The sequence below is a fragment of the Mytilus edulis genome, chromosome 13, assembly GCF_963676685.1.
Source record: "Mytilus edulis chromosome 13, xbMytEdul2.2, whole genome shotgun sequence".
Classification (NCBI taxonomy): domain Eukaryota; kingdom Metazoa; phylum Mollusca; class Bivalvia; order Mytilida; family Mytilidae; genus Mytilus; species Mytilus edulis.
The window spans coordinates 25,500,264-25,510,804 of record NC_092356.1 but is presented as its reverse complement, the minus strand read 5'-3'; the positions used below and the strand labels follow the sequence as shown (position 1 = coordinate 25,510,804).

General features: G+C 31.4%; 1 pseudogene; it reads right to left on the bottom strand.

Moving 5' to 3' along the window:
• Positions 1–395: 395 nt before the first annotated feature.
• On the bottom strand, positions 396–2,133 carry LOC139501140 (substance-P receptor-like; annotated as a pseudogene).
• Positions 2,134–10,541: the final 8,408 nt, after the last annotated feature.

Below are 10,541 nucleotides of genomic sequence, written 5' to 3'. Positions count from 1 at the left end.
GAAGTTTAACGCCATTTTCGGCTCTATTGGCTATTTGATGGCCGCCAGTTTATAATTACTGAGGAAGCCACAGTGCCAGGAGAGAACAATTTCTCCTAAGGCAGAAACAATTCATTATGGTAATTATAGTCAATACTAGTCGAACGCATCTGCCACATGGCGTTGCAAACCCTGAAATAATTAATGCAGCAATAATTTCGATCAGGAAAATATTACTATATTCAGTTTTCGTTCGATTTATATTTTTGTCCTCCATAATATAAATTGAATATACCATTAGCTGCTTACAAGAATCGAGAGAAAAATGGTAGTATCAGTCGAGTGCAATGTTCATTTATACAGTTTCACAAGATTTCTGTTATAACACAAACAAAATGTATTTAAAAATCGTGTTTTATAAAATAAAAAGGTGTGGTATAATTGCTAATGAGACAACTCTCCACATGAGAACAAATGACACAGAAATTAACAATTGTAGGTCAACGTACGACCTTCAACAATAAGCAAAGTTTATACATTTGTATCGCATTGTCAGCTAAAAAAGGGTTTGGTTTTATTTCTCGTAAGCAAATTTCATATAATTTTATTGAGGTTGCCCTTGAATATTTGATAGTAATTTTTACACACTGGAATCGGTGTCATAAATCAACATGTTTCAAAATAACAGTTATATACATGTATATATATATATATATAAATATAAAATGATTAATACATGTAGTTCTACATTAATTATTTCATTTTTTAAAATTGCATCTAATCCACAAATGTAAAGTCGATGTATAAATTGTTGAGTTCATTTTTGTGCTTGTAGTTAAAACAGCAAATTTCAAATGTTTGAAAAGTAAATGTTGCATGTTCTTCAATGATAACAGTACTTCCTTCTTTTATCCATAAGCATGCGAATCGACAAAAGCTGTTATATATATAAAAAAAAAATTAACACACAAGCTTTCAGTTTAATAGCCTCGTTTTGATCAAATGATTTTATACTTTTTAATGAGTAACACCTGAATCCGACTCTATTGATTTGGTTCCTCTACCATTTGTTTCATCGTCAACTTTCGTTTGGCGCAATCTGTTAAACACGATTTTCATTTCGCGCCTAAATTTCGTGTCCAAAAAACCATATATGAAAGGATTGACAGCGTTATTCAACAAAATGGAAAAAACAAATGTATAATAGGCAAATCCTTCTGAAAATGTCATTTTACAGTTAAAGTCTTTCTGAATCCGAGTTGTAACAACCATGCTGTAATGTGGAATAGCACTCAACAGGAACGCTGCAGACACAGCTAAAAGTGTGACCGTTGTTTTCTTGGTTTTTACGTTGACGCCGGTTTTTCCATGTCTATGTAAAAACCTCAAAATCTGTGCGTAGACGCCAAACAAAACCGGAACAACCAAGAAATTTAGGACGTACAGAAAAATATAATAAACACTTGGGTAAACAGTGTTTTTGTAGGCGTCATCTGTCCAGCATCGAATTCCTTTGACCCCAGGAATCGCCGTATCGACGGTGTAAATCCCGTATAAGACCAAGCATGGCCATGACGTCAAAAGTCCTAAAATGGTTGCAATAATACAACACACTTTTGTATTTTGGTAGGAAAGCTGCCATTTCAAAGGCCTGCATACTTTTCTGTATCTATCAAACGCTATCACCATTAAAATAAAGGCGGAACAATTCGTTGTTAAGACATTTATGAATCGACCAAATTTACACAACCCATATGACGGAAAGATTAAGTAATGACTCATGTAGTAAATGAGGAAAGGCATTCCAATACATGAGTTTGCAATGTCCATGACGGCCAGCCATATTGTGTAAGTCCTATAATTCGATACTTTGAATCTATGAACATAAATCCAAAGAACAACAAAGTTGCCGAATACACCAATTATCATTAAAATTGCTGTAAAAACTATTCCTCCGATATGCCGCTCTGTGAACTGGTTGTTCAAGTCTTCAAGTGTTGTAGAATTATCGACTTCAAGCCATGAAAAACACTGTTTTCCCGTCTTGTTCATAATGGTTATTTCTGTGGACGCAATTCAAGAAGTATTCTTCTCGTTAAAAAACTTATACTTTTACGTTGTAACTATTTATGATTTTAATACTTCCCTCTTCCGTATGCGTTCTTATTTATATTACTTAGGTTGAAATTTAATAGACGCTTCGGAACAATAAACAAACTCAATAAAACCATTTATCTTTTATCTATTGAAAAATATTCGTTTAAACTACATTATAAATGTACTGTTATGTTAACTTCCCAGTGTTTTCCCATTTACATCGTAACGTCCTGTAAAATTATCAATATCTTTGGTACTACTGTGTTGACATGATTTATAGATTGATAAGGTTATGTTATCATAGATTAACTCTTTACAATATAAAAACTTCGAAACATTCGAAATTGGAAACAGTTTCTACCTAAGGAATAAATTACCTGAGCGGTATTTGGCAAATATTTTATAAATTTTGATGTGACCTTTTTTTACTTTTTTATTGTTTGATAAGAGCGTCACTGATGAATCGTTTGTAGACAAGACGTGCTTCTGCGTAACAAATTTTTAGCCTTGTTTCTATGATGGTTTGATTGAGCATTCAAAAGAAAATAAATTTAAACAGTCAAAATTTTAATATCGTACAATCAAAAGCCAAATAAAGCAGATTTATTTACACTTGCTTAAAGCCAGTGGCTTACATTTCAGTAATATTTAGGACGAGAACCGATGAATCAATTAAGGTGGTATGGGTGTCTTCCTCCATCTTGGATTGTAAAAAACAGAGAATCAAAGGTCCAGATTTTCCATCAAGTTAGAAAAATTTGATGCAGGAATGCAGATGTTTAATGTACATTTTCATTTAAAAGTACCAATTTATAAGAATATAACTTCTAAATATTGATATTTTTGCAAATGTTAATTATTTTTGGCTGTTTTTATTTTTTTTTAAAATTGGCATTTTAAGGGGTGGTAACTAAAAAAGTGCATTTTCTGAAGGATTCTGTATGGAATTTTCCTATTTTGTATTTTAGCCGGAAAAAACGTACGGTGACCCTATCTTTTCTTTTGATATTCTCAAAGCAGTGTCTGGAAGCTATCTTTTCCTGAAGTATTTAACAATTCTATCATTTTGTTTAGTTTCTAATCACAAAATGGTGTTTTTTCCTGTATAATCCATACAAAATGTGTCATTTTGTCCCGTCTTGTAGCTTGAGAAAATGCGCGGTGACCTATCATTTTTATTATATTTTTCAACATGTATCAATAGATACAACGTTTTGGCAAAGTATGAACAAATTCTATCATTTTTATTTTAGACTCCCATACCACCTTAATGCAACAATTATTGATAAAGCTTGCAATATGGGTAGATAGGGAAGAAGGACGATAAATTTTGACGGTCGCTGCAAAGAGTAGATGTTCCGTTCTGGATACGGACATTTACTTGCAGCGGTTAATATCGTGTGCATACTCAGAACTTTAACCAATGCAAGAATTAATACAACAATTACCTATAGGCTTTGGAATGGGGTTTGACATTGATAGAGAAATTGAAATTCGGATGGTTGCTGAAAAAATGATAGTGATCTACTGGATACTGAAAACCAACAGGGCCCCTTTGATTGGAAATTTAAAGTTTGAATTGTATAAAAATTATCAAGAAAGTACGTCTATTTTTAAATTTGTTCTTAAACCAAAAACGTGTTCTTCAACAAAACACACTTAAGGAATTTTTTTTAAACACTTCTAGCAATTCTGAGTAAAATGCATGAAATCGGAACCATACAATCACCTACTTAATGCAAAAACGTTTGCCCACATTTCAAGAAAGCAGACTACGAAAGGCTGGTTTACAAAGAAAATTCAGCCTACAAAAAACTGTAGTCAGAGAAAAACCTGACACGTATCGTGTTGTATCTGTATTGTTTTTTGTTTATTTTGTACTGTTGTTTATCTTTGAATATAGTTGTTTTATAAGCTCAAGCGTATATGTATCATGCTTCTACGGTCGAGCTTCCCTCTTAAGAAAAAAAATGACGGATTCAGAAGTTTTTTCAAATTTGATTATTATATAAATTTGTATAGATGAATATTTTTTAAATGTACGTTGTAAAAAGCAATTTAGGTGATATTTCGACTATATACGGAAACATTGTTGATGTGATTAATAACAAACTATTGTTATGTTCAAATGTCCTTCTTAAAGTAGCAATCGATTAGGCGGAGAGTTACAGTAGTTTACATTTCTATTTAGCACTATACCATTGATTTAAAATGTTGTAATGGGAATACATATTCCTCGTGTATCAACCCTAATTTTATTATTTTTATTTTTGCTGTATACAATGTACGTCTCTAGAGAATGCTTAATTAAGTTTGCCGTTTATTCAGGCATTTAGTTCAAAGAAATTCATATAGACAATAGACAATACTTTATTAATAAACCTCAGACACATAGGTGTACAAGAGGACATCATATATACACGTATACACATGTTTATACTCAATACATTCACACTAAACATAATAATGCTACATACATGAGAAAATATAGCAAATGTCAATTTACAAACTACCATAACTTTCAACTAAAAACCAACATAAATCACAAGTATCGTGTAAGAATTTTTAAAAATATTGCTAAGTTTTTGTAAAGTTCTACATGACAAAATGTTAAAAGCTGTTTCAATTTGTACTCCGTTGGATTTGCAGTATAATATTGTGGAATATATTTATTTCTAAGCAGTTTTATTTCCTGTTTTTGACACTTAAAAAGATAATGAAATTCATCCCCTATTCCATTTCCACAAAGATGACAAATTCGTGCATTTTTTGGAATTCCGGACCATCTTCCCCTTTCTACAGGAATTTTTAAATTTGAACATCTGAGTTTTGCCATATAAATCCTGTCACACAGCTTCAACTTTATCAAATAGGTTTCCAAACGAAATTCCTCTTTATAAAATGAATAAAATGCACCTCTTGAAGAGTTATTCATTTGTGAAAACCAATGTTGGATGAATTGATCATTCAGTTTTTGTGAAATAATGTTCTTTAATCCCAGTTTATCCAATGGAAGTTGATTTTGCCAAATAAAACTAATTCCATTTTCGTCAAATATGGATTTAACGTACGTAATCCATTTAAATTTTGTGGGTTTTTGAAAATGTAATTTGAGCATTAATTTATACATAATGGAAGATAACTTGTTTTTTTCCGATAACAAGTTATTCCAAAACAACACCATTTTACGTTTAATAATGGTTTCCAAAGGGAATCTTCCGAGTTCCCCATACACCATATAATTTGGTGTACTGCTTCTTAATTTCAAAATGTTTTTGCAAAATTGAAGGTGTATTTTCTCAATGCTTTCTTTATTTTCAAATCCCCATACCTCTGAAGCATATAATAAAACAGGACTAACCAATGAGTCAAAAAGTTTTAGCTGCAAATCGACGGGAATACATATATTTTTAATTTTTCGGTATAGAGCATACAAAGACTTCTGTGCTTGAACAAGAAGTTTTTTTCGTGCTGTACAAAAGCTACCGTTGTAATTGAAAAGTACACCAAGGTAGCAGTAGGAATCAACTATTTCAATTTTTTCACCATATATCATAAAATTCTGATTTCATAAAACAATTTACACAAAATTGATTGATATACAGTAAAATAATAACACTTATTTTGGCTCTCAATAATGACGACTTCAGTATGTATATTAAAGAAATTTATCCTGTTGAACTAACTTTAAATAAAGCTAATACAAACAATGACCACTGCCCTTTCCTCGATCATGATATCTATATCATTAACGGAAAGCTGAATACTAAAATTTATGATAAAAAAATATAGAACAACACGTTTAATAATTTATTGCGTGCGAAGCGCTTTTCTGGATTTACCTTCATCAGGAACGCTCAAAGCCAAACATTTGAAATCCGAAGATGTATAAGTACCGAAAATCGTTGAAGAGCTATATGTTAAAAATACCTAAAATAAATAGCCAAATTCATCTAAAGCCAACTTTGCCTGAGGGAGTTGCAACCTTAGTTTCATAATAATTTATAAATTTATAAACGGACAATTTTAGTAAAGTTTGTTTAATCATGTCAGTACCAAAGCACTGACTACTGAGCTGATGATACCCTCGGGGACTGATAGTCCACCAGCAGAGGTATCGACCCAGTGATGTAAAAATATAGAACAACACGTTTAATAATTTATTGCGTCCGAAGCGCTTTTCTGGATTTACCTTCATCAGGAACGCTCAAAGCCAAACATTTGAAATCCGAAGATGTATAAGTTTTTTTCTATGGTCGGGTTGTTGTCTCTTTGGCACATTCCCCATTTCCATTCTCAATTTTACTTATAATTTTTAAAAGACTTTAGGCAAATTCACAAAACCCTTATTTTGATATGAACATGTGAAGGAATACAAAAAGCAAAATGCGTATTTATGAACTAAAATCGAATTCGTAAAGTCTTTTAAAAATCCTTAACGAATAACCATGTAAAAAATTATGTAAAAATACTGTCCTTTACTGTGTTAACCCGAACAGAAATATTTTTGAATCGTTATAATCACAAAAACACAATAATTTATAGTTAATGTTTTCGTAATTTGACACAATATATATATACATTGTTTATAACAAAGCATGACAATTAAGCAGACACATAGAAGGTAATTCAATATTGAAGTTCGAATATCAGACGAGGCAAAAGTAGCCCTACGCCTCTCCCCACTCACAAAAAACAAAAGTGAAATTAAAAAACAAAAAACAAACACAAACACAAAAACAGGGAAAAAGAACATAAAAAGAACATTTAGCAAAAATGAAAACATCAGTTACAGAACATAATACATAACATTTATTGTTGACAAACAAACGATTAACCTTGTCAGGCTTATCTCAAAAGATTTACAGTCTTATCTCGCTACCGGGGCACTTAAACCTCGATATAAGTTTTTTTAAGTTCTAAACGTTGTTGTTTGTCCTCGATATGTTTTTAGTTCTTAAGGGGGCTCCTGGGTATAAATCATTTTTTTTCTAATATAGGATTTCGCTATATTTTTTTATAAATGAACTTTATCATATACTTAAAAGAAAAATGAAATAAAAAAATGGGGTCACCGTTCATTTAAGCTCACAATCTGCCTCAGGAAGAAGAATAGATTTTTGTTAATGTCATTTTTTTCTGTTGAACTAATAGGAGAAATAGAGGTAATATCGAAATAAAAACGTAACCTAATTACAGAAATCGCTTAAATTTTACAATTATTTAGCTTATGTACAGCTTAAAAACAATTATAAAAAATATAGTTCACCGATGAGTTAAAAAAGATATTTCAAACTTAATGCCAAAAATTGGCATTTTTGCACCAAAGGGAGATAATTTGGAGCTTTTTCAATGATATAAACATTTTAAAAGTGATCTGGGGCCAAACCGAATCGATTTTTTGGGTTGATTATTTCACCATATCATAAAGTAATAATGTAATAATGTAATAAATAAAATTTGTAATGAAAAAATAAAGGTTCAATTTTTTGCTGAAATTTTTGTACCCACGAGCCACCTTAACGTTGTTGATTGTCCTGTTCTAAACATTGTTGTTTGTCCTCTATCTGTTTTAAGTTCTAAACATTGTTGTTTGTCCTCAATCTGTTTTAAGTTCTAAACATTGGTGTTTGTCCTCGATATGTTTTAAGTTCTAAACATTGGTGTTTGTTCTCGATATGTTTTAAGTTCTAAACATTGTTGTTTGTCCTCAATCTGTTTTAAGTTCTAAACATTGTTGTTTGTCCTCGATATGTTTTAAGTTCTAAACATTGGTGTTTGTTCTCGATATGTTTTAAGTTCTAAACATTGGTGTTTGTTCTCGATATGTTTTAAGTTCTAAACATTGTTGTTTGTCCTCCATCTGTTTTAAGTTCTAAACATTGTTATTTGTCCTCAATCTGTTTTAAGTTCTAAACATTGTTGTTTGTCCTCCATCTGTTTTAAGTTCTAAACATTGGTGTTTGTTCTCGATATGTTTTAAGTTCTAAACATTGTTGTTTGTCCTCCATCTGTTTAAAGTGCTACACATTGTTGTTTGTCCTCCATCTGTTTTAAGTTCTAAACATTGTTGTTTGTCCTCGATATGTTTTAAGTTCTAAACATTGTTGTTTGTCCTCCATCTGTTTTAAGTTCTAAACATTGTTGTTTGTCCTCCATCTGTTTAAAGTGCTACACATTGTTGTTTGTCCTCGATCTGTTTTAAGTTCTAATCATTGTTAGTTGTCCCCCATCTATTCTAAGTGCTAAACATTGTTGTTTGTTCTCTCTATGTTTTAAGTTCTTAACATTGTTGTTTGTTCTCGATATGTTTTTAAGTTATAAACCTGGTTGTTTGTTATGCCCCACCTACGATAGTAGAGGGGCATTATGTTTTCTGGTCTGTGCGTCCGTTCGTCCGTCTGTCCCGCTTCAGGTTAAAGTTTTTGGTCAAGGTAGTTTTTGATGAAGTTGAAGTCCAATCGACTTCAAACTTTGTACATATGTTCCCTATGATATGATCTTTTAAATTTTATGCCAAATTAGAGTTTTTACCCCAATTTCACGGTCCATTGAACATAGTAAATGATAGTGCGAGTGGGGCATTCGTGTACTGGGGACACATTCTTGTTTTCGATATATTTTAAGTTCTAAACATTATTGTTTGTCCTCCATCTGTTTTAAGTTCTAAACATTGTTGGTTGTCCTCCTTCTTTTTCAAGTTCTAAACATTATTGTTTGTCCTCTATCTGTTTTAAGTTCTAAACATTGTTGGTTGTCCTCCATCTGTTTTAAGTTCTAAACATTGTTGTTTGTCCTCGATATGTTTTTAGTTCTAAACATTTTTGCTTGTTCTCGATATATTTTAAGTTCTAAACATTATTGTTTGTCCTCAATCTGTTTTAAGTTCTTAACATTGTTTTGTGTCCTCGATATGTTTTAAGTTCTAAACATTATTGTTTGTCCTCATTCTATTTTAAGTTCCAAACATTGTTGTTTGTTCTCGATATGTTTTAAGTTCTAAACATTGTTGTTTGTCCTCGATATGTTTTAAGTTCTAAACATTGTTGGTTGTCCTTCATCCGTTTTAAGTTCTAAACATTGTTGTTTGTCCTCGATCTGTTTCAAGCTCTGAACATTGTTGCTTGTTATCGATATGTTTTAAGAGCCATTCTCTGTAAGGACCAACATTAGTGTTCACACCTATGTCACAGATTTTAACGATTCTTTGTACACATACTACATAACTAATATAATTAACAACTAACACTTTAGAAATTGATTTGGGCTTTGTTACTATGGAAATGGTGGCCATTTTGATTTTGGGTTTTTTTTGTCAATGAAAATTCTAAAAAATTTCCTAAATATCAATGCTTATTTTTCATTAATCCTGACAGTAAATGATGCAGACAATTATTACATCTGAAAGCTGTTACCTTTGCCTTTCTAAAAATATATCACACATTTGGCTGAGAATTGTGTACATATACTTATTTTCTATTGGAGAAGGGGGTGATTCTGACATCTAAATGAAAACCAAATTTCTCCATAATTCATTGAAGCTTTGACAAAATTTCCGAGATAGTTTATAGAAAATATTGCCCAAATCATAAAGATAAACCCCCAATTTAAAAATTAAAAAAAATTCAGGGATGTGTTTTTTGATTTAAGAAAAAAAATGTGGATTGAAAACTGAAAAAAAATCAACTATGTGTCTATGAATTCTCTCCCCTTATGGTTCTTCTTCATTGAAAACATAAAGGAACAACAGGAAGTTAAAGGGTTAATGCCCAAAATAAAGTGCAGATGAAATGCAAACACTGCTAAAACCATCATAATGTTGGTAAAAAAAAGATATATCAAGGTAGATACTATGGAGTGCGGTTTCTCTCCAAAGTTTGTGGATTCTGATGAACTCATTTAACCTCTTGCCAAACACTGAAACAGTGAAACACAGGCAGTACATACCAAATATTTGCTATTTTGTCTGAGAATGGTCTAAACCACCAGTCGCTCTAGATCTTAACATCAATATGGTATTTTTACCAGCCGTTTCAATTAAATGAAAAAAAAAAACATTTCAAATTGTGCACGTCGCATGTTATGCCAACAAAAAGTTTTCATCCAGATATTGACCACATCAAGGATTCTGGACTCAAGTCGTTACCTTACAGAACTAGCCTTAAACTAGCAAGTAGTGGACCAAAGGAAAAGGAGTTTATTCAACTTATTAACTACACAGAATGTGAGTATTGAAAATAAAAATAACTTAACATGACCTCCCCCTTTTCCACCTTTTAAAGTTTTCATCAGTTTATGTAATATTTAAATTTTCATAAATATCATTCATTATTGATTATTTTTAAAACATTCTCAATTACTAAGACAAATCAAACGTGTCTTGTAAGGAAAAAAAGGAACACTTTATTAGTATTAAATCAGTTTCAAAACAGATATTTAATTTACCTCCTTTCAATAGTTTCATG